We start from the raw sequence: 24,746 nt of genomic DNA on the forward strand, positions 1-24,746 counted from the left end.
GAGTGAATGAGCAAATCTCTGTCTCATCAGTAGTCATGGCACAAGCAGGAGACACAAGCATCAGAACAGAGTGAGGATGTGAATATCCTTCTTATTTTGTTTTCCTCCCATATCCTCCTCAGAAGTTTCACTTCATCAGAGTTTTCACCAATAAAATTATCTTAATCAATGGAGGATGCTATCCATGGGATCTGGGTTTGGGCAGCTTAAGAAAAGCTACACATTCAAAGAAAAGCTACACATTGTCCTACACATTCGAATCCCAAAATGGCGCTATGGAATTCTGAGGCCTCCTAAGAAGATGAAATAAAGAGTTCAGAATTCTTCTCTCCCTCTTTGGGTGGTCCCAGGGACTCTGAATCCATGGTTCAAAGAGCACAGCCTAACCATTTTGGTCACAATTTGGACCTCACCAAGTGGGCTTGTACTCTGAGTTGTCTTTGTCTGAATGAGAATGGGCTTATGCTGGTCCACATTCACACATGTCTCCTTTATCACTAAAGCTGCTCGTATCTGTAGGTAAGGTATGAGTAAGGGGGAGTTTCAACCAGCAGCTCTGGATCAGAGTGGGGTCTACACAGGAGAGTAGAGCCCAGACTCTCAGTGATCACCAAATAACATGACCCTTTTAGTCCTAAGCTTCGGATTTTCCATCTCTAAACCAGTTCTCAGAATCAGATCTCCCAGGGGTACCTACTCCAGAAACGGCTGCCCCAGACCTTGTTCTTACAGATTAGACTATCCTTGGATTTGAAATACTGATGGTCAAAGGGTAGAGTGGGATGGGGTTTGAGAAAATCTCTCATAATTCTGCTAGATGCCTCTACTCTTCATGACCTTCCATAAAAGAGGCCCCAAGACACATGACAATCCACTGATCCCAGGCCTCTTTAGGTTTCTTTTCACCATTAGTCCTTATCAAGATAAATATAAAATAAATTGGTTGGTTTCAGGGAATAATATTAGCCCTCATGGTTCATTCTTTTACTCCATTAGGTCTTTTCTCTTTCATGTGTTTAACTGGGCATTAAGAAAAAAAACTTTCTAGCCAAAAGATATAAAAATATTCTGGAAGCATGTTTTAGCTGTGAAAATATAAGCAACTTATTGGTTGCCTATAATCAGGTTAAACAATGAAGGCTTAATAAATATTGGTGACTTAATTTCTTACTTGATTAAGTTCTAAGTCTTTATAGTGACCCACAAGGCCCAATAAGGCCTGCATTTGTCCCCTCTCTCTGAACTCATCTGCCCCTAGTTCAACCAGTTCAGCCTCACTGACTTTGTGGAATTCTGTAAATATAGCAAATGTGCCTCTATTTCAGAGACTTTGAAATTGCTGTTCCCTCTACCTAGAATACTCTTCCTGGATAGCTACATGTCTTACCCCCTCATTGACTCAGGCTTCTGCTCAAAAGTCCCCTTATCATTGAGACATACCAAAACTATCCTCTATAAAATAATAAGTCCACTTCTCCAGACTCCCATCACCTTACCCTGATTCATTTTTCTGTATAGATGACACTTTTCATATTTTCCTGCTTTTAAAACTGATTGGTTGATTGTCTTTCCTCATTAGAACATAAGCTGCAGGAAGCCAAGGAATGGATCTGTCTCTTTAATTTACTGCTTTATCACTAGAGCCTAGAATTGTGTCTGCACATAGTAGACACTCAAATATATACTGAATGAAGTAATACTTATCTGGCATCTATGTGTAGGGATATTAGCGTTATATATCATGACCACAAAGAATCACTTGTATTTCTCACCATTTGAATTAACCATGCTTTAAGCATTATCTTCTTGTAAGGCATATAGCTTTTCTTTTCCACTTTCCCCTCTTATAAATAATAGTGTGATGTGCATCTTTGCCCATCAACTTTCATCCCAAATCTTCCTTGGGATAAATTCTGAGTTGCAGTATTATGGAGTCAGAAGTTAATGGGCATCTTTATGGCTCCTCCTTTACATTCCCAAATTGCTTTCCAGCAGGTTGTACCAAACCACACTCCTAGCAGAGGGTAAATGTCAGAAAACTTTTGTTTGACTTTTTTTAATCAGTATTATGCTGATTTCTTCCCAGTGAACCAGATTCCCGTGCTCTCTCAGTTCTTTCACCTTATTCTTCCTGAGAATATCAAATTGTGCTATTTTTATTTACTTTTTCAACTTTGATTCTAGATCTACGCTTAAAGAAATTATTTTAGGAATCAGAGAAAGTCAGAAATTATATTTTTGAATTCCTCTACTCTGCATAGGAGGAAATGAAATTCCAAGATCATACTACCGGCTGCAAGCAAGGCTAGGAGTGAGGGCCTCAGGACTGCTAACTCTCAACTCAGCACCTGGAAACATTGGAAAACCATGAGTCAGATAACAAGAATCAGAGTACACCATGCTAATCCTAAACATCAGTGTCTGCCTGTTCCTTAGTAAAATTGATGTCAAAATGTCCTCAAGAGTGTCTCTTGATGTTGAGAGATTAGATATATTTAGGTGTGTAAGATATAACTTTCAAGTTGAACTACCTGTTCCACTTGCTGTGTTAATTTGTTCTAGGATCCTTTGTTAACCTTAGTCTCTCTTGCACAATCTGGCTCATTCACATCTATCTTCTCTCTGAATTTCATAAAATTACAAGGCAACCAAGAAACGAGTAGCATTTCTTGCATTTCTTTGAATATAAGTAAAACAATTAGATAGCTGGTCTTTTTACCAAAGAAGAAGGTCTTATGTTTCTCTGGAGCTAATGCAAATTGTCATTTGGCGACTTTTTGGGAATGACTATTCAAACTAGTGTACGTTTGTAAAAGCTATACCCCTCTGAAGACATCTGTCTTCATTGATAAATGCACATAATCTCCCATTTCTCTGAAGAGAAATGTATACTAGTGAAAAACTTGGAATTATATTTTACCTTTTCTTAGAAATTCTCAAAACTGATTCTATATTTTTTTCTCACTTGTACATGCCTTCATAAGATTTCTTTTCAGATAAAGTGTCCTTACCTTATTCATGAATTGAATTATTTTGAGAATGTCATGGCTAAAGATCAAACAGTGGTGAACATTCATGGTAAACAAGAATAATTAACAGAACTCAGTTTTTTCCAGACAGATCTTGAGGGATGAATCAATTGATAGCTTAAATAGGGCACCACATCCTGATAAAAAGCATTAGTATATGAATATATACCTTAACCTGGGTGCCTACTCTAAGCACAAGAAGCCTGAAATTCCAAACCATGGAGAATACACTATTATTTACTGATAGGCATTAATGTTTCTAAAGAAAAGGCAAGAGCTATGTAAAATAAACAAATAACTCAAATTGACAGAGACCTCCAAAGGGAACTAGAATGAATGAATTTAGTAGTTCTTTACCATAGTCACATGAGGTGGGTGTGTACATGTGGGTGTACCCATTTGTTTCAAGAGCACAAGTTTATTTTAAATTCAAGGGCAGAAAGTTGTGAGGCTCATCTGAAGGAAACCAGCCTTTGCACAAATAATACACATGATTTTGCAAATTTTATCTTTACTTTAAATATGTATTTCTTGGTTATGGCTCTTTCTTATCTAGATTATGGAAAATGATTTCGGTAAACATCCCTTAGGTCTATCAAAGTCAAATCTTTAAAGCTGGCTGGAGCCTCAACGTCTGTCAGCAGCTCTACCCCTCTCAAGTCTAGAAAATAACCTTCTCTTAGGATATTTATGGCGTCATCCCCTCTCACTGCATTTCCATACTATCTTCCCCTCCACGGTGCACGGGAACTAAGAAAATAGTAATCCACCAGTAGCCTATTTCGGGCCATGTCTTTTACACATATCATCTCAATGAATCCTGCCAACAACCTCACCAGGAAGTTATTGTCCTCATTTTTTTTTTTTCATATTTGGAAACTGGGGGTCAGAGAGGTTGTGATTGAACAGGCTGCTTTTCACAGTATTCTTATTATATCCTGATGTCAGTCCTCAGACCCAGGGCGTGACTCTTTCTAGGCATGCCTGTTAATAAGATATTGTCTCTCAGCTCCAAACCCACCTTTGATGTTTTGTATATGGTGATACAATAGGGTCCTTCCACTCCTACTTCTCCTCAGAGTTTTGAAAAACCCCTCTACACACACCCCTTCCCTTGTTTCCTCTAGTGGTTGAACCTGCCCAGGAAAGGGAGGACTTGTGATCCCCAATCACTGCCCTCCCCGCCAGCTGCTTCTTTCTGTCCATTGTGGTCTTTTCCCATAATTCTTGCTAAAGGTCAGAAAGATGCTAGAAAAAGCAGGGATGCTCTATTAGGGCAAAATGTCCTCTGAGTACCTGAGCAGTAAGTTTCCTGCCTCCCATGAAGGAAGTAAAGAATTAGGGGTCACTGGGCCTATGTGGGGAGGCTTTCTAGATCTCCCCCACTTCCTTGTGTAGACAGGGCAGTTGAGGAAGGTCTGTATCCTACGTCTACTAGGGCAGAGGACATCAAGAGTAAAGGAGAATGAAGGAGTAGATATTTCAAAGTAACTCAGCCATCCTTTTGCAATCCACAGAAGTTTTTGATAACAGAATACAGAGCACATTGTCCAATGGTGGCTGGTGAACATGACAGAATTATAGTCAGAGAGCCCAACTCTGCTCCCGGCAACATGTGTAAACAGGAGAAGGTCGGTTACCCTCTTGAAGCCCAAGTTCCTCATCTGTAACCTGAGGATAAATTCCATCCTTCTCGTTTCAGGCTGTTTCAAGGCTCAGCTCAAGTGATACATAAGCAGAAATGCTCGGGTGAACTACAGCACTTTCGAGATGTAGCATCTAGAGGATTATTAGGTTGGAAATTGACACAAAATGGCAAAAATATAATTCCACCTGATGTTTAATGTGGAGATTTTAAGTTCATTCACTGGTTCCTGTGCCAAGCCCTGTTCCAGGGGTTAGGGATGTTGCCAGGAACAAGGCAGGCACAGTTTTCAGTGGGGACTGATGGTGTGGGAGGAAGATACATACTGAACAAGTAGTCCAAGTGGGATGAGTGTTATGAAAAGCGATGCCCAGGCTTCCACGGATATATGAGAGGCTCCTTTGGCGGATCAGAGAAGTCCTCCCTAGAGACGTCACATTTAATCCTGGTTTCAGAGGGAGGAGGCCACAACTTCCAGAGTATCACAAAACTAGAGTACACAGAGCTGATATTCTCATTCTCTGATTTCCATACCTTACATAAGGATTCAAAGTTGCTGTTTCTACTGTCACTCAGATGTAAAAATAAAATTAAAAGGAATTCTTAGGCTAAGGATGATAACTTTTTACGCAAAGTATTTTCCATTCCAATCCTCCTTGTCTAGCCGAGCAAGGCTCAGTATCTCCTGAACTATGACTGCGAGATGCCACTCCATTTCTCCTGATAGGTATAAAACAAACGCCATATCTCCATTTCTTTGAGGGGATAAAAATGCATTTTCCTATCACTGCATAAGCAAACCAAGGGCTTCCCTCTAAGAGTTAAGGACAAGTCAACTCCTTCAGCTACTTTTCTAAATAAATCTCTCCTCTCCTTCATGTACCAAAGTTTTTCAGAGAATTGCCATTGTGACCTTGGATAAGTTATGTAACCTCTCCATGGAGGAAGAGTAGACCACAGGATGTTTCTTATAGGGTTGCTGTAAAGGGTAAATGAGTTAGGACTTAAAATAGTGCCTGGGACATGGGAAATGTTATACAAGTGTAAGCTAATATTATTATGATTGTAACCACCATCTCCTTTTTCTTTCCTCCTCCTTACTCTCAGTTCGCTCCAATTTGCTTATAACCCATGACTCATATCCATAAACAGCTCTTGTTAAGGTCACCAATAACTTCCATGTAGCTGAATCTAAGCATCTATTTCAGTTCTTATTATTGACTTCTCCATAGCAATCTACCCTGTTGATCAGTGCCTTTTAAAAATATATATTCTCTTCTGTTGACATCTATGACACAACAATTTCCTATTTTTCTTTTTATCTCTCTAGCTACAGCTCCATTTCTTTTGCTGGCTTTTCCATCTCTGCCCAAATATTTAATAGGAAGTTATTCAAGATTTGGGCCTGGGTCTTTTCCTCTTCTCTCCCTAGGTCAGCCGTTTCAGGCCTGTGACTTCAATAATTTCTTCCATGATCTCTTTTCTGAGTTCCAAATCCATATATGTAACTACCTTCTAGACATCGCCACTAGTATGTTTCAAAGGTATAGCACTTGCAACACATTCAAAATAAATTAGTTACCTTCTGCCCTACACTTGGGCGTCCTCCATGATTTCTCATCTCAGCAAATTATATCCATTGTGTAAAGCAGAAACCCAGGAATAATTCTTCACACAGTTCTTACCCCATTTCTATTCTAATTTCAAGTTATATCTCTTATGTATCTATTGAATCCACCCACTTGTCTCTGTTCCCACTGCCACTACCCAGGGTCAATATGCCAGAGTGACTGTATCAGCCTACAGCTTGGCATTTCCAATCTGTTCTGCACCCTCTCTGGGCCTCCAGTCTTACTGTTCAGCCAGACATATCTCTTCAAATTCAAGTCTGACATGTCAACTTCCTCTCCTTCTTAAAATCTTTAAAGGGTTGGGGCCAGCCGCCAACAAATAAATATGTGGCCAAGTGCTTAAGTTCCTGCCCTCCTCTTCTGTGGCCCAGATCTTCACCAGTTCAGATCCTGGGCATGGACCTACGCACCACTCATCAAGCCATGCTGAGTCAGTGTCCCACATAGCACAACCAGAAGGACTTACAACTATGTACTGGGGAGTTTTGGGGAGAAGAAGAAGAAAATAAAAAAAAGGAAGATTGACAAGAGATGTTAGCTCACGTGCCAATCTTTAAAAAAAAACAACATAACCTTTTAAGGGTTTTCCAGTGCTGTTAGGGTAAAGGCCAAAGTCATCATCGTGGCCTCCAAGGTGCTATAGGATCTAGACCCTGCCTACCTCTCCCGCCTCTCTGTCCCCTTTGCTCTGTTCACTCTGTTCCCCTTAACATCTCTCAGTCCTTCAAACATATTTCTTCCTATCCACCTCTTTATGTTCATGACTGCCTCCATCTGGAAGGCTCCCCAAGCTTACTACTCTACCTCCCTCTTTCTAGGGAAGGACATCTATTCAACCTTTAGACTCTCCTCCTTCCATTTGCCACCTCCTCATCTTGCCAGTCTAGATCAGATTCATCTGTTACATATTCCCAGCAAAGTATGTTCCTTTTTTTCAGGAGATTTGACTCAGTTTGTAATTAACTGAATAACGAATAATGTAATTATTCATTGTGTGATTAATTAATATTTTTTATCCTCAAATATAGCTTGTCTCCATGAAAGAAAGGACTGTTTCCGGTCTTGCCCTTATTTTTCTCCATCACTTGCCAGAGGGCCTGTTACATAGAAGGAACTCAACATTTGTTGAACAATTGAATGAATGATTTCCCTGTCCTGGGTTGTTATTAGAATATTTCATATTTCTTTTCAAAACCCTCAAGTCCCATCCAAAGTTTGATCTTACCATATTCCAAGAAAGCTTTGAAAATTATAATAGAATTTTTGGCTAAAACATAGCAAGAGTTCCTTTTTAATAGATGTGGTTTTTCTATAAAAGTGAGATTCATTAAAGCAGAAGTTGAAAGATTTTGTGTAAACATCCTCAAATCAAGTATACAAGATTCAAATAGGAGCACAGCTGCAATCAATTTAAAACCTAAATTGTATTTCTACATCAACAAAGTTATAGAAAAATGAGTCATTAAGTAATTGCTATTGTGACATAGATTCATGCTATAGTTGAAGTATTTTGCACAGCTGTAATCTCAAACTACCTTGAAGTTTCCCACATTTTTTAATTTTCTGATTGATTAAATGAATTATTTGACATTTTGGCAGATCATAGAAATTGCTTAATAAAGACTCCTTTCATTCCTCATTATTTGCTCTCTCTGAGCTGAACGCAAATTCTTTAGAAACAAAGGAGTGATATTTCCTTTTCTATAATTTTATTTCAGTCTTATATTTTTACTGATAATAGTTGCAGTTCCCGCACACAAATTTCACATTATTAACTTAGATAGCATTCTCTCTAATTAAAATATAATGCATAATAAGATATGAACTTCATATCACATTCAGACTTTTATATTCTTGTCATTTGTGCAGAGGATTAAGTAGCTTCACTTTCTTGTCATTGGAACAAAGGATTTTTTAAAAAACCCTCACCAATGATGGAAAATTTCTTCAGTTTTGGCTGCCAATGCATCCTTTGGGAGACTAGGTATTTCCAGGTGGCCAATTAAAAGATGGTTTCAACAGTGTTTATACCGACTAGACTGGCTGTAGGAGGGCTTTTTGTTCCAAGCTCATTTTCTCTAGTCTATCCGGTTAGTACTGATTACATAAATATTATATTGTTGTCCCTTATCCACTGGGACACCCACAGACTTCCCTTTACAACCTTCATCCAGCTTCTGGCTTGTGTGAAGTTCCTTAGCGTAGCCTCTCTAATCAGATTCTCATGCCTACTCAAGAAGAGAGGGTATTTGTTATGGGGCTGATGCGGAGAAAGGCTACCCCTGCCAATAGTCCTACTAAGTGATAGGAGCTGCAATGGCATTAGAAATAGACGCTGAAAAGACGCTGACTTCTCTTTAGCACAAGATACTCAGACTCAAGTCGGAGAAACAAGGTAATAGTATAATAACTGCTATATTGGATGATTTCACCATCCCTTACCCAGACTTGGCAAGCAGGGAAAGCTTGTCGAGGAAGTAATATCTCAGCTGAGATTTGAAGGACAAGTAGGAGGAAAACCAATGAAAAGGGATGGAGGAGGAATGTACAGCATTCAGAATGAAGCAGCAGTGTATGTGAAGCTTGGAAACATCATCCACCCTGACAAGATTCAAGATATGCAATCAGTTCAGTATGACCCAAGCACAGCTTATAAAAGGGGTAGCTAAAAAAAAAAGCGATTCAAGTTGATACCTGAAGGCTGTGTCAAATAAGGAGCTCCTATTTTATCTTTCCATGCAATAGAGAGCCACTTAAGATTCAGAGACAGGGAAGACTATGATCAGCTTTGCCTCTCAAGAAATTCTAGTTGCAAGGGTAGAAGGAATAAGATAAGATGGAGGCAGGGAGACCCACTAGGAGGTTGAGGCAGTAATCCTGGAGAAAATTTATCAGGACCCGAACTACTGTGATAGCAGTGGAGATGAAGACAACAGGGGACATATTAGAAAGCTATTTAGGAGGTATATCAAGGCAGGAATTTGCAACCATTGAACACAGGCGGGGAAGAAGTGGCGTGGAGGGTAATGCTTAGGCTTCCTTGGGCTCCTGTGTGGATGGTATCACAGTCCGCGAGATAACATATGCTCCCTATTGGCAGCGCTAATTAAAAATAGCTGGACACACTCCTGGATCCTGGAAACTTTAAGCAGAGGGATCCATTGCGTTCCTTAGCCAGAAGCTGTCTTCTCTTGAAGAGATTTGAGAATGAGGCCTTTTTCTTCCATAGGGGGTCTTCAGTTAGGGGGTCTTATATGTTCTCATGCCCCCCTCCTCCTTTTATAACACATATCAGACTGTGCTGCAATTGTCCCTTTGCTTAACTGTTTTCCTCCCCAGTCTGTGAACCCCTTTTGATCAGAAATCGTGTCTTATGAATCGTTACTCAGACATGCATGAACTCAACAATGTAGGCAACATTCTTAGCGTCTACCACGTGTTGGGCACTAATTCACTGTATGCTCAGGACCTTGCATAGTGCCAGGCACCCAACAGACCCTCAATCAATGTTCAATGAGTTGAATTCAGCCTGGCATATGAGTTAGCTGGCTGTGGGTCAAAGATTTTCACTCCAATGTACGGAAATCTCAGAGTGCAAGTTCTTTGCAGACAGGTTATCTAGACTAGCCTTTATACTCATGTGGTGCGAGGACCAATAACCTGGCATCGCCTGGGAGTGTGTTAGAAAAACAGAATCTCAGGCCCCATTCCGACCTAGTGAATCAGGATCTGCATTGTAATAAGAGGAGATCTGTGTGCATGGTAAGGTTTGGGAAGCTTGACTCTGGAGAGTCAGTCTGAATTGCTTTAGCTCACAGATGATTAATGTGCGAAAAGGTGACTCCCCAATATTCCCTGATTATGCCTGAGTGTGCTCCAGTCCAAGTGAAACTTCCTTCTTCACGTACTGCCACCACTGAACTCCAGTCACAAAGGGGCAAGTTTTCCTCCTGTCTTGTTCTATCAGTCTCTGACCCTTCTGGTTAGGCTGCATTGTGGTAATATCCAACTTAGAGAGCAGTAATGTCTGCTATTTTTCCAGAATAGTAGTGATTAACTATTGGTGCTTTGCAATCAATTAAATCTGTGTTCAAATCCTGACTCTGTCACTGATTATTGGGATAACGTAGCTGCTTTATTTCATTTTCTAAGCACCCATTTTCCCATCAGTAAAATGGGGATAACAATAGCACCCACGTCATAGGATCATGGTGAGCAATAAATGAGGTATTAAGTGCCTAATTCAGTAGTGACACACGAAACTCACTAAATTTATCTACAAAAATTCCATTTATGGAAATCCTTTTCAATACTTATTTAATAACATTTATTGAAGATCTATGATGTATACAGCCTCGTAGCACAGAGGATGCAAAGATGCATACCTTAAGCCTAATAAAAGAGATCAAATAACAAATAGACAAATTATTCTCCTAAAAAGGAGCATCTACTAAGTGCCGTGGGTATGGTCTGTTGTTATAGGTCAGTGGTTCTCAACATGGCTTTTATAAAATATTGACGCTGGACCCCACCCCCAGAAATTTTAATTCAAATGGCCTGGGCATCTGGTATTTTTTAAGTTCATTCTGGATGGTTCTATGTGTAGCAGGTTTCAGACCACAGACATAAGAAATCCAATGAGGACGAAATTATTTAAGAATGAGATTCCTGAAGAAGGCTTCTTGCAGAAAGGGTTATCTTTAGGGAGGAATATGATAATTTTTAAACTTATTAAGCACCATAGTTTTTATCATAAAAATTAAAATGGTAAAGACTATTTTGAAAAAAATAAGCAAACTTGCCCCGAGTTTCATCATTCTTTTATTTCTATGTAGTTTTCTCTCTTCTTTTGTCTTTATGCATGCATATGTGTCATGCTAAAGCAGAACTAGTCAATGGAAATACAATGTGAGCCACAAATTCAAGCCACAGGTATAATTTAAAATTTCCCAAGATTTACATTATAAAAATTAAAAAGATACAGCAATTTTAATAATATATTTCATTTAACCTAATATATACAAATATTATCATTCCAATGTATAATCAATATAAAGTTGATGAAATATAATATATTCTTTTTGCACGCTAAATTTGCAAAATCCAGTGTGTATTTTATACTTAATGCAAATCTTAATTCAGACTAGCCTCATTTCAAGTGCTCGATAGCCACATGTGGCTCATGGCTACCAGGTTGGACAGCATAGTTCTAGAAGGTATGGTCTATTCAAGACACAGAAGGGATTCAGAAGTCATGAATATGTTTTAACTATTATTGTTCTTTTTGTTGTCGTTCTTGCTATTGAGATCTGGTACAAGACAAATCTCATAGAGTCAGACCACAACGTAGATTACCTCGAATACTGGGTTAAGGAATCTGAAATTTATTTAATGGCCATGAGAAAACACTGGCGATTTTGAATAAGAATATTAATTTAGCTGGGATGTGTTAGATGAATTGGAAGAAAGGGCAGTTGGAGGTGAGAAGACCAATTAGAAGTCCAAGGGAGAGTAATTATGATGTGGATTCCAGCCAAGGCAGGGAAATGAGAAGAAAAGAACAAATGGGATAATGTTCACAAAGACATGGTGATTGATTTAATTTGGGATGGGAGTAGAGAAACAACAGAGTCAAAGATGACTCCTTGGCAGATGGGAAAGTCAGGCACAAGCATTTGTCTAGCACGTACAGGAGTGATTCTGTCCAGTTTTAGTCGCGCTGAATTTGAAATCCAAGCAAGATGACTTCCCGATGCAAATGTCTAGCCAGTGATGACTGGAATGTAGGCTTGGAGTTTACCTCTAGTGAGAGTCTCTTCTACAAAGGAGAGAGTAGAAAATGTAACAGAGGAGATGTGTAGGGGAACATAAAAGCTGTCTTTGATTACCTAAAGAACCGGTATTTGGGAAAATGGACCTAGTTTACCAGTGTGGCTCTGCAAAGCATAAGTGGTGTTAGTTGGGAAAGTAATAGAGAGGCAGAGCTGAGTTTCATGTGTAAATAAATTATCTAACACTTAGATAATTGTCCATACATAGAATATGTGGCCTCAAAGGTAGTAAATTTCTTGGACCTTTTTTAGAGCAAACATTTAGAAATAAAAGCACACGTAAATACAAATCAGATGCCTTTCTTCCTTTCTAAGTAGACTTTGCATCAGTTCTATAAAAGCTTATTTAAACTCCAGTCTTAAACAGGTACTCTGAGCAGACTGTTAACATCTATTAAACTCTTTTTTGATAAGTTGCTGGGCTTATGCCATACCCATTTGTAGTTTAACCATTGGCAGACAGGTTTCATTAGCCTTCCTGGATTCATCCTTCCTCTCTGCTCTCTGAGCCTTTCTGACAGAGAGTATCCTTTCAGCACGTGGTTCCTCTGTTCTCCAGCCAGGGATCGATCTTCTTTTGGCTTTCTTTTCTCTAGCCTACCAATGGGAACTATTAAGAAGGCATGTGTGTTTTGGTTTCTAGGGAGGGTTCATTATTCCCTTTACTCCTTCTTCTTCTCCTTAGATTGAAGCAGAATCAATAAAAGGAACACTTAGACAATTATAGCGTTAAGTTGTGGTATGATTTTGGTATGATGTGAAAAGAAGTAAAATCGGAAACTGCCTGGTCTTTCTCTCTCTCCCTCTTTTCCATTGTATCACTTCCTTCTTCCATCCCTCCCTCCTTTCCCTCCTCCTCCTCCTTTTCTCTTAGATCTTTTTCTTATTTTGGCTTGACATTGGAAACACTAGTGATTAGAAAGGGACCTAGGGATAAGAATTCTTTCCCTTCCACCTTCATCTTTTTGGAAAACAAGCAGGAGTCTGGGAGGATTGGGGTCATTCCTGATGACACCATTGTGTTTTCTCTTTTTGTTTTTGCCCAAATCCTGAAAGAAAAGAAGTTTTGTGGATGCACGTGGCCCAGGCTATTAACTAAAATCCTCCATTAGAGACAGTACAATGTAGTAAGTAAGAGCGTAGACTCTGGAGTCAGGCTGTCAAGTTCAGTCCTAGCTCGACCACTCATGAGCTATGTGTCCCCGGTCAGATTGCTTAACCTCTGTGTTTCTCCCATTTCTGACCTGTAAAACAGGGATGCATCATTTCTACCACCATGTGACTGGTACTGAGAATAAGGCAGGAACAATATAGATAACATCCCTGTTCTGATAGAACATACATTGTAGCAAAGAAGACAGAAAACAAACAAATAAACATATGATTTGATGAGTGGTGATAAAAGCAAAGAAGAAAATCAATACAAGGTAAAAGGATAGAGAGTGATGGAAGGGGTACTCATTTTTGTGGAACAATCAGGTAAAGGTTTTGCGAGGAGTAATGTTTCAGCAAAGACCCTGTATATATCTGGGTGAAACACAGCCAAACTCAGGGAGCAGCAGGTATAAGGCCCTGATGAAGGAAGCTTCTCTGAGTATTTAAGGAACAGCCAGGAGACCAGCATAATTCAAGTAGAGTGAGAGAGGAGAGGCTAGCAGGAGATGACGCAAGAAAGTAGAGAGAGGACCAAGCACTTATGGCCTGTAGGCCATGGAACAGGGATTGGATGATATTCTGAGTGATATAGAAAGCCACTACAGAGGAGTCAGAGATGACTGTGAAGTATTTGCCAGTGCAATTGGGATTCTGTGTAAAGTTGTCATTTACTGAGGTGAGAGAAGATTGAGGGAGAAGCAGAATGGCAAGATCAAGAGTTAACTAGGCACATTAAATTTGAGATGCCTATTAAATTTTTAATTGGAAAGTCAAGAAAGAAGTTTAAAACATACATTTAGAGTTCAAATGCTGCTGTGAGTCTATATAAGGGGACAACTGAGGATTGACCATTGAATTTGATTCAGAGAGGTCATTAGTGACCTGGACAGGAATATTTCAATATTTTAATATTTCAGTATTTCAATAGGAGGATGAAAGCCTGACAGCAGGGAGTTAGAGAGGATGGGAAGATTCTGCTTCAGGCTATGATGGTTGAGCTTGTATCAAACCAAACTCCTGCTAAAATAACTAGAAAAGCTAGATTAAAAAAAAATCTATTTGAAGATATCTGATCTATGCTAACCCTGAGAGTACTTGAGAAGTCAAGATGCAGAAAGAAAGAAAGTACACTGAGAGAAGTTCAATATTTGATGGTAGGGTTTTTTTTTTTTTTTCCACATAAGGCATTTGCCTATTCTTAAGGTGTACCAGGAATAGAGGCTGGGAGACCAAGCAGAAAGTGATAGCCAAGGAAATGAGAAGTTGACCAGACCTGTGAACAGTCTAACGGAGGTGTAGAACAAAAAATTAGAGGTGGGAGGATTGGCAAACAACTCAGGAGTCCATTTGGGAACACTGAAGGGCTTCACCCTAAGAGTAAGAGCACCCAGAAATAGATCAACCTTCCCAAAGGCCAAAGCCCAGCTTTTACTCACCTCAACCAAAGACTGGGGTAACTGTCTTTCTAGAAGCAAAAATGAATCCTCTGAAGCAGAGCCATCCAAGAGAACTTTGTGTGATGACGGAAATGTTCTGTATCTGTTCTTTCTAATGAGGTAGCTACTAGCCACATGTGGCTATTGAGCACTTGAAATGTGACTAGTATGACTGAGGAAAAAATTTTTAATTTTATTATTAATTTAAGTTTAAGTAATCACATGTGTCTAATTGCTATCATAGTGGACAGTGTAGCTCTGGAGGAAGATAACATCATGCAGAGCCTCAAATTATTCTATAACTTTTTATACATGTCCACTTTCAATCAAAAATTACTAGGAATGTTAGACTACAAGAGGAAATGACCAAAAAAACAAGACAAACATACTAATAAAACCACAGATGATCCAAATGTACTAACTATGATTAATATATTAAAAAATCTTAATGAAAAGATGGAGAATTTCAGCAGAACACTGATACTAGAAAAATAGAAATAAATGGTAATTCTAGAACAGAAAACTTAAAAACTCAGTAGATAAATTTGATTGGAGATTAGAAATAACTGATGGGAATATTAGTGAACTGGAAGACAGGTCGATAGAAAATGTCTGGATTGAAGTACAGAGAAAGAAGAACAGAAAATACAGAAAAGCATCTATAAGGCATGTGAAATGTAGTGAAAAGGTCTAGATTACACATAATTGAAGTACCAGACGGAGAGGAGAGAGAATGGGGTATAAACAACTATTCAACAGATAAGAATTTTCCAAACTGATGAAAGGCTTACCACATTCAGGAGGGGTGAGCTATGAACATTCTTAAATTTCAGGGTCCTGGATTTGCACTAATTCTATAATTTCCTTTCCTATATCCCATATTAGTTCTCGGCCTAAATGAATCAAAGCACTGTATCTCTGACCATAGCAATAGAAGCTGGCATGAATTATGTACAATGTTGAATTGGTTATCAGGTTATTCCTATAAATCTGGGTAGTAGACCTTAATAGAGCAATCACAGTTAGAAAAATTACACATAACAGAACAATTCATTGAAGAGAATATAAAAGAAAACAAGTAATTATTTTGTGTTGAATACCTGACTTCCCTCCTTACCACACTGGAAACTGCCAGCATTAAAGAGAATGTGCTGGGGCCAGCCTGGTGGCGCAGTGATTAAGTTCACATATTGTGCTTCAGCGGCCCGGGGTTCACCGGTTCGGGTCCCAGGTGTGGATCTATGCACTACTTGGCAAGCCATGCTGTGGCAGGTGTCCCACATATAAAGTAGAGGAAGATGGGCATGGATGTTAGTTCAGGGCCAGTCTTCCTCAGCAAAAAGAGGAAGATTGGTGGCAGATGTTAGCTCAGGACCAATCTTCCTCAAAAAAAAAAAAGTGCTAATTCTAAATACTTATTCACCTCCATTTTGTTTTAAGACAATAGGCTGGACTATGTACTGAAAAGAAATCCGCATCCTAGTTCTCTTTTCCACATTAATCAGAAATACTTCACTGATTTGAACTTTTATTTTAGGAGGAGGATGTAGAGAATGAAATACTGACAATGAACCAAACACTTGCAATAGAAAGCTTAGTGGAACTAGAAAAGACCTAAAAGCTATCTAGCCCGGGGAGTTCTGGAGGTTTGGAAGAGGATGGGGCTAGTTGGGGTGGGCACCAGGTCAGTAGGGGCTCCTCTGATTCCTTCCTCAGCCAGAGCTGTCCTGGGTGTCCAACTGTGATTTTATTGGAAGGAATGTTTCCACTGATTACATGAAGAGAAAAAAAAACACTTTGCAAATTAAATGGCAGCCACTGGTCTAGTCCAACCCACTCAGTCAGGAAACTGCCTCAAAGAAGAGAACAGCAAAGCTTTATATTAGAATTTTGTGGAGCTTCACAGCAAATTTTTTCTTCTGCAAACAAACCCCCAAGGTTTATCCAGTAGGAGTGCTCATGTGCGAAACCTTACACTAGTCAGGTTGAAAGAATTACCGGGATAATTTTACTGGCAAATAAATCAATAATCTCAAATGATTTAGCATGGGACTAATGACACTTTATATCATTTTAAGTACAGTTCAAGTTCTTAATTACAGACTCTCTAGAGACTTAGAAAAATGGCTAGAGTAATAGCAAGTCATTAATTCTAAGGAAACACAGCTTCCTGGGCCACACCTGCTAGGTACATGCAATTTTCAGGTTAATATGGACTATCAGAAATTAATAATTTCCCTGTTCTTAAGCCACAGTGAACTCCTGAAATCCCACCCCAGCTGCACGGCTGTCCACAGTGGTTCATGTAAATATCTTGTGTTGATATGCTTACATTTCGTAACTTTCAGAGGCTGAGAAAATTCAGTCCATGCATTGGGTATTGTACACAGAATAAGTAGAAGCTGGCTCCTCAGAACTGCACATTCTAAAAATGAATCTTTTAAGAGAAGTAATGTGTGCTTAGTGCAAAATTACAGAAGAGAAAATAAAATATGTCACTTCCCCCATAACTCTTTCACTTCCAACTACAAAAGTTGAGTAAACAGTAATTCACTTCTTTTTATCACTTCATATAAGTCTGATGGGCTAAGAAACATACTTATGTTCATTTTCTTCAGCCTTGATCAAATTATCCTTCAGCTTTAACTATGAAAGTCTTCAGATCTTCTCGTTCTTAGAATTCAGGCAGAATTTTGCCTCCATAAGCCACAAGTATGACATGACTGTAAGAAGATAATTGCTGCCATACAATGCTTCCGTGTTCTTTAATATCAGGATGGAGATAATAACAGCTAACATTGGGTACCAGCAGCATGCCTTGTCACGTGTTTTACATGCATTATCCCTACATAATCCACCCACAGCCCTATAAATACTGTAATGATACATGTTTTATAAATTCAGAAACTTAGGTTCAGGAAAAATGAAAGAAACAGTCCAACGCCAGAGTCCACATTGGCTAAGCTGGACCTGGAACGCTGCTTTTTCTTCCAAAATCCATGCCTGAAAGACTATAATATTTAACTTTGCTGGCAATACTGTGGCCAGGAAAAACGTTATCTCACATTTGCGTCGTAATGCTTCGTATTTGCAAAGTCTTTCATATCACTTTATCATATTTGATCCACAAAACTCTCTAATGAGGTAGGAAGGTGAGGAACATTAGACATAAAGAGATCGTGATGTGCCCAAAATTCTGTACATTTTGTACTCCAAAGCCCAAGTTCTTCCCACTAAGCCACACTTTTCCCCATGCAGTAAAATACTAAATAACAATGAAATATGTAAACCACGTGCCAAGGCACTGTTCCTCTCTGCCATTATTCTGTTTGAAAATCTTAACATTTCTTTAACATTTTTATGTCTACAGTAATGTTACTAGGCCCACAATTGTCCTAATTTTCTATTTAGAATTGTCTTTCCGTTATGCACTGTCCCAAGCATCTACATTCATTCATTCAGGAGCCCTGTAGAGCATTCCTTTATACTTTTCTGGCTATTCTCAATACCACTAACCTAGTACAAGATCTCTTCATTTCACCCCTGAATTACTACAGCTTCCCAATCTTCTTTTATGACTTTTTTAGAAGAGTTTTAAGTTTACAACCAAATTGAGGGGAAGGTACCGTGATTTCCCGTATACCCCATGCTCCTACACAAGCACAGGCTCTCCAATTATCAATGTCACTCGCCAAAATGATGCATTTCTTACCATGGATAAGCTCACATTGACACAGCGTAATCACCCAAAGTCTATAGTTTACCAGAGGGTTCACTCTTGGTGGTGTGCATTCTATAGGTTTGGACAAATGTATAATGACATACATCCATCATTATGATGTCATACAGAGTATTTTCACTGCTCCGAAATCCTCTGTGCTATGCCTGTTTGTCTCTCCCACCCCCTCTCACTAGGCAACCTCTAATCTTTTTACTATGTTCAGAGTTTTGCCTTTTCCAAAAGGTCATATAGTTGGAATAATATAGTATATAGCCTTTTCACTTAATAATATGCATTTGAGTTTCCTCCATGTATTTTTATGGCTTGTTAGCTCATTTCCCTTTAGCACTGATTAATATTCCATTGTCTGTATGTACCACACTTTATTTATCCATTCACCTACTAAAGGACATCTTAGTTGCTTCCAAGTTTTTGCAATTACGAATAAAACTGCTATAAACATCCATGCGCAGGTTTTGTATGGACGTAACTTTTCAACTCCTTTGAGTAAATACCAAGGAACATGATTGCTGGATCGTATAGTCAGAAAATGTTTAGTTTGTAAGAAGCCACACTGTCTTCCAAAGTGGCTATACCGTTTTTCCTTTCCACCAGCAATGAATGAGAGCTCATTTTGCTCTGCATCCTCATGAACGTTTTGTATGGTCAGCATTCCAGATTTTGGCCATTCTAATAGGTGTGCAGTGGTATTTCACTGTTGTTTTAATTTGTATTTCTCTGATGACACATGATGTGGAGTATCTTGTCATATACTTATTTGCCACCTGTATATCTTCTCTGGTGAGGTATCTGTTAAGGTCTTTGGTCTATGTTTTAAACAGACTTTTGGTTTTTTCCCCTATTGTTGAATTTTAAAAGCTCTTTGTATCTTTCGGATAGCAGTCCTCTATCAGATGTGTCTTTTGCAAATATTTTTCCCATTCTTTGGTTTGTCTTCTCATTCTCTTGACATTGTCTTCCACAGAGCAGAATTTTTTAATTCTTTCAACTGGTGAGAGAATTCAATTATTTCTTTCATGGATGGTGTCCTTGGTGTTGTATATAAAAAGGCATCATCATATCCAAGGTCATCTAGGTTTTCTCCTATATTATCTTCTAGGATTTTTTTTTCCTGCAGAAGATTCGCCCTGAGCTAACATCTGTTGCCAATCTCCCTCTTTTTGTATGTGGGTCACTGCCACAGCATGAACACTGAGGAGTTGTGTAGGTCCATACCTGGGAACTGAACCCAGACTGCCAAAGCAAAGCATGCAAACTTAGCCCTTAGGCCATAGGTCCAGCCCCTCTTCTAGGATTTTTATAGTTTTGCATTTTACATTTTAGGTCTATGATCCATTTTGAATAAATTTTTGTGAGGGGTATAACGTTGGTGCCTAGATTCACTTTTTTGCATGTGGATGTCCAGTTGTTCCAATATCATTTGTCAAAGACACTATTTTTGCTCTACTGTGTCTCCTTTGCTCCTTCATCAATGATCAGTTGGCTGTTTGTATGGGGGTTCATTTCTGGGCACTGTATTCTGTTCCATTGATCTATTGGTCTATTCTTTCACGAATATCACATGGTCTTGTCTTGATTACTGTAGCTTTATAGTAAGTCTTCATGTTGGGCAGGGTCAGTCCTCCAACTTTGTTCTCCAATATTTGTTGGCTGTTTTGGGTCTTCCAAACAATCTTCTTGCCTCCTCCAATTTTACTTATCATCTGCCTTCTATATAGTGCTTTCCCTTAGCTGTATGCTTTTGTGAAAAGTAACATCATCTGACAAGTTCTGCTTCTTCTCTGTAATTAAAGCATTTATGTTATTTTTAAAATGCCAAAGTTTCTTAATATTCTGGTATTCTCTGATTCTTAACACACTCTTTTTACCAGATCACCACCTGCTTAACCTTCCATGGCTCCCATTACCTGCATTATAAACTCCAATATTTTTAAACTTAAGGAAATGTTCTTCTTAAATTAAGTCCAAGTTTATCTTTCCAGTCTCTTATCCCTTTGTTTTATTCATTATTTACTCCATGAATGTCAAGTTGGTGCCAGGCTGCATACCATGTTCTTCCTGCTCCCATAATCTTTCTCCTTAAACCTTATAACCTTCCCTACAGAGAGCTCTAGGAGACCACTACAAATAGAAGAGTACAGTCTGAGACAATAAAATAAACATGCTTAAAATATTTGAAGAGATAAAAGAAGGAACAGAATCAATAGTGGAAAAATCGGACCTTATGAAATATAATATGAGGAAGACTTGAAAAAGAACTAGAGTTTCTATGATGAGAAACCAAATGGACAGATTACAGCAAAGATTAAATATAGCCGAAAAGAGAATCAGTGAACTGGAAGTTTGATTTGGAGAAATCATCCATAATGCAAAACAGAGAGATGAAGAAGTAGAAAATTTAAAAGAGCATTTAAAGATATGAAAGCCAGAATGAGAAATTCCAAGAATACCTTTCCCAAGAGTTTTGAGGAATGAAGGAATTGAGGAGGTGATTACAGAGAAACAATGGCTGAAAATTTTTCTTAATTAAAAAGAACATGTAAACCCATAAATAGAAGAAACACTGGTTAGAAAGCTATTGCAGAAAATAAAAATAAATCTACTCCTACATAGATCTTAGTGATACTGAAAAACATAAAAGAAAAATAGAAAATGTAATAGTAAACAAGACAAAAATATAGGTTAGGGGCTGGCCCTGTGGCTGAGCGGTTAAGTTTGTTCACTCCGCTTTGACAGCCCAGGGTTTCACCAGTTCAGATCCTGGGCGCGGACGTGGCACTGCTCATCAAGCCATGCTGAGGCGGCCTCCCACCTGCCACAACTAGAGGGACCCACAACTAAAAACACACAACTATGTACCAGGGGACTTTGGGGAGAAAAAGGAAAAGTAAAATATTTAAAATATATATATATATATAGGTTACTGTCATAACATCTTTAAATTGACAACCTAAAATTATATATCCTGCTAAATTCACCAACAAGAATAAGAACCAAAAAACAAATGCCCATTCAGGAAATCATGAAATTATGGTTGTCCCAGAAAAATCAAAAATCTATAAACATACTCCTTACCTTTAAGAAATTTATACATTGCTAGAGAAGATGAAACATTCACTTTATCACTTCTTTCCACTAACTTACTATCTTATACTAGGTCTCTTAGTGCAATTTTTTTCTCCACATTGTTGCCTGATTGACATATTTAAAATGTCAACCTTGATCATACTACTCTTACTCAAAAACTCTCAAAGATTGATTGTCTAATATCATTTAAATCAGAGATCAGGAAATTTTTTCTGCAAATATTTTAAATATTTTTAAAATATTTTAGGCTTTGTGGATTACATACAGTCTCTGTTGCATACACTTCTTTAATATTTTTTAAACTCCTTTAAAATATCAAAACCATTCTTAGTTCACATGCTGTGCAAAAACAGGTTCTAGGCAGGACTTACCTGGGTTGTAACTGCTGACTGCTGACCTAAACTCTCAACTTGTCATTCAATACCCTCAACCCCCTTTACAGGCTTTCTTCTTAATACTGAGCTGCAGAAACACTCTACTCTGATGTTTTAACAGAATAAAATATGTTTACCACAAACAATAGGAGAGGACCATATATTGTCTTTCTGGACTGTCCCAAATGCTATCAGTTGACTGTGGCAGGGGGCAGTTGTTGGCCAGTGGAATTCAGAAAAATTTTCCCCTTTAATAAGGTTATGATTTGAAAGTGAAGCAGTCAACTGGAGGCTTTATCAGTTCATATTTATCCTTGGAATTATGTTCATGTATACTAGTCTACAAAAATGTGAACAATTCCTAAATGTGAACAATTCAGTTTAAAATTTGCATTTTATGAATACCCTGAGCAGATGAAGCACTGGCATCATTGCTGGGCTGGCAAAGATGAATGCAACAGTCACTTGGTTGGAGGACTCAGAATCTACAAAGAAGAGAATTTAGGTGAATTAGTCAAAGAATATCATTTTAAGTTTGTGATCATTAGTTTCAACCTATTGCCTATTAAGAGGACATTGCAGGCAAAGTCTAGAGACTAATCGTAAACACTTACCATAAGTCACTTAAAAAACAAAAACAAGACGCTTCTGCTGTACAGAAAAATGACTGTTTACTTCCTGAGTCTGTTTTCTTTCGCCTGTAAGTTATTACTTACACAGAAATTTAAAATATATCTGTTATTTCCCCAGGTCCTTACTTGTTCAGATCCATCTTTGTCCTCTTTGTATCAGCCACTAAATTCAAGGGCACTTGAAGACTGTTCCAAGTCAGCCAGGTTTTCTGCGGAAAGTGTGATGGTCTATAGTATGTGGTGTGTGTGTGTGAGTGTGAGCGTGTGTGTGTGTATGTTGGTGGGAATGTGTATTGCTGTTGGTAGAGGGATGGGAAGGTCTCCCTTAACACATAAGGAAACTACCTTGCTTTCTTGATCTTTTAAACAACCCAGAAATCCCTGTGAATTCTCTTCTGCTCCCAGTCATCAGTTACATCACTCAATCAAAACCCCAGTGCAATTACCTTTCATCTCCCCACATAGCTGGTTCTACACAACATAACGCCAGCCATCTCAGTGCTGAAGCCACAGCATTAACAGAATGTATCAAGTTGCTTGCGATGCTTCATTCATGGTAATCAGAAAAAGAAGTCAAGTGGGCACATTTATCATGGTGACCGCGGAGTTCGTAGGTGAGATGCTCCAAAGGGAGAAGATATCTTTGATTAAGTTAAGACAAACTATAACGGATGAGAGTTCTGCTCAAGTCCAATAAATCACCAGAGCCTTTCTAGGCTAGCAGGAATCGGATTCATTGGTAAATTAAAACTTGCTGCAATGGCTATGCTGATGCCTTTAGTGTTGATTCTGCCTGGACACCTCTGCAGAGGAAAGCTGCAAAAGGAAGTCTAAATAGTCTTGAGAGGATATTCGTGATTGACGACTATAAAATGTATTACCCATTGGACTTATTCAAGGCTATGCTTTAATAAACCTTGGTCCTTTTAAACTGGAGTGTGGTGAAAGGTCGCTGGGCTCAATTTTAGCAATCAGCCTGGCAGGCTGAAATGGCAATGGTGTTAGGACCATTGTGTACATGGATCGGCAGCTCCTCCGAGGGGCTGAGAGTCCGAAGGTGTCATTTGAAATAAGAAAGCATGAGCCTTTTTGTTTGGGGTTTCTCTGTGTCTATAAATTTTTGGATTTTTATCCCTCTGGGATTCTGAGACCATGAATAAAATACGAGTATGGTCTATTTCTTTTTCCTTAATGAGAGATTGCCTTGGATGCTAGGCCATTCCCTGTGCAAAGAAAGTCACACACTGGATTTATTAACTCTTACCAAGTGTTTGTTCGATGCTGAGTAATGAGGAGGTTTGCCGGTGCGGCAAGATAAAAGGCTTCCCCACTTTGTGTTTATCCTCTGGGTAATGAAAAAACAAATTGGCGATTTTGTATTTTTCCTGTTGGAAATTCATAAGGTCACCCGGGGAAAAGAGAGAAGGTTAACTGACATGAACACTTGCCTGTAAGCATGGTGTCAGGAAAGAAAGGTCACAAATGGATGAAATACCCCAAAACATAACCAGTGCCACTGCAAATTCAGGGCCTGAGGAAAAGAAATTGCATTCAATGAAAGCAGAGCCTGGGGAATTGCACTGACTGGCATGCAATGAATCCTGTGTTTTCAGCACGCGCATGTTGCAAAACCCTTTTGTAAAACCAGTAGAATAATATTCTCCTTTTCAAAAGTCCTTCACTTTTGCTACCTTCCATTATCTCCTACTCTGTTGGCATTTTTTCCCCCTTTCTGCCTTTGTATTCTGTTCCTCCACCCCCTTTCCTTTTTCTCCTCTCACTGCAGAGAAAAGCTACTTGCTAGGGGTCAAAGGGAGGCAGGAGGAGAGGCTTGAGGAACCTGAAGCTGTAGCTTTCTGGTGATTGATAATCCACGCAGAATTGAGAGCGTTCAGACCTGCCTTAAGCTTCAGTTGATAACTTTTCTTAACATGGAGCAAGACTGGTCCTTTCTTTCCTTTGTTAGACTCGTAAGGAACCAGAGAAATGGAATTTCCTGCAAGTTTGCAGAGTATTTCAGTCAGATATTTTGCTGCAAAGTTACAGTGGTCACTCCCTCTGGATAAATAAAACAGTTTGGTTAAGGATTCTGTTAAGTTCGAGGGCAAAGGCCGTGGTCACTTCCTGCTGGCAAACTTATTTCTCTACCCTGGGAAACACTGTCTTTCTCTGTCCCTTTAGGAA

At 38.9% G+C, this 24,746-nt stretch overlaps 1 protein-coding gene and 1 long non-coding RNA gene across 2 annotated transcripts in view; one reads left to right on the forward strand and one right to left on the reverse strand.

Annotated features, from left to right (window-relative positions):
* The window catches only part of LOC106782711 (uncharacterized), a 130,615-nt gene extending 128,159 nt beyond the window's left edge, over positions 1 to 2,456 (forward strand). The window contains exon 18 of the mRNA XM_070254624.1: positions 2,262 to 2,456. The gene's annotated coding sequence lies outside the window, so the exon portion shown is untranslated. The remainder of the gene's footprint in view (positions 1 to 2,261) is intronic.
* Positions 2,291 to 18,540, reverse strand: LOC138921312 (uncharacterized). Its single transcript, XR_011433807.1, has 3 exons — positions 18,440 to 18,540; positions 17,060 to 17,164; positions 2,291 to 2,348 (listed from the first exon to the last, which is right to left on the reverse strand). It is a non-coding gene; the product is annotated as an uncharacterized lncRNA (long non-coding RNA).
* Positions 18,541 to 24,746: the final 6,206 nt, after the last annotated feature.

The sequence above is a fragment of the Equus caballus genome, chromosome 28 (genome assembly GCF_041296265.1).
Source record: "Equus caballus isolate H_3958 breed thoroughbred chromosome 28, TB-T2T, whole genome shotgun sequence".
Lineage (NCBI taxonomy): Eukaryota > Metazoa > Chordata > Mammalia > Perissodactyla > Equidae > Equus > Equus caballus.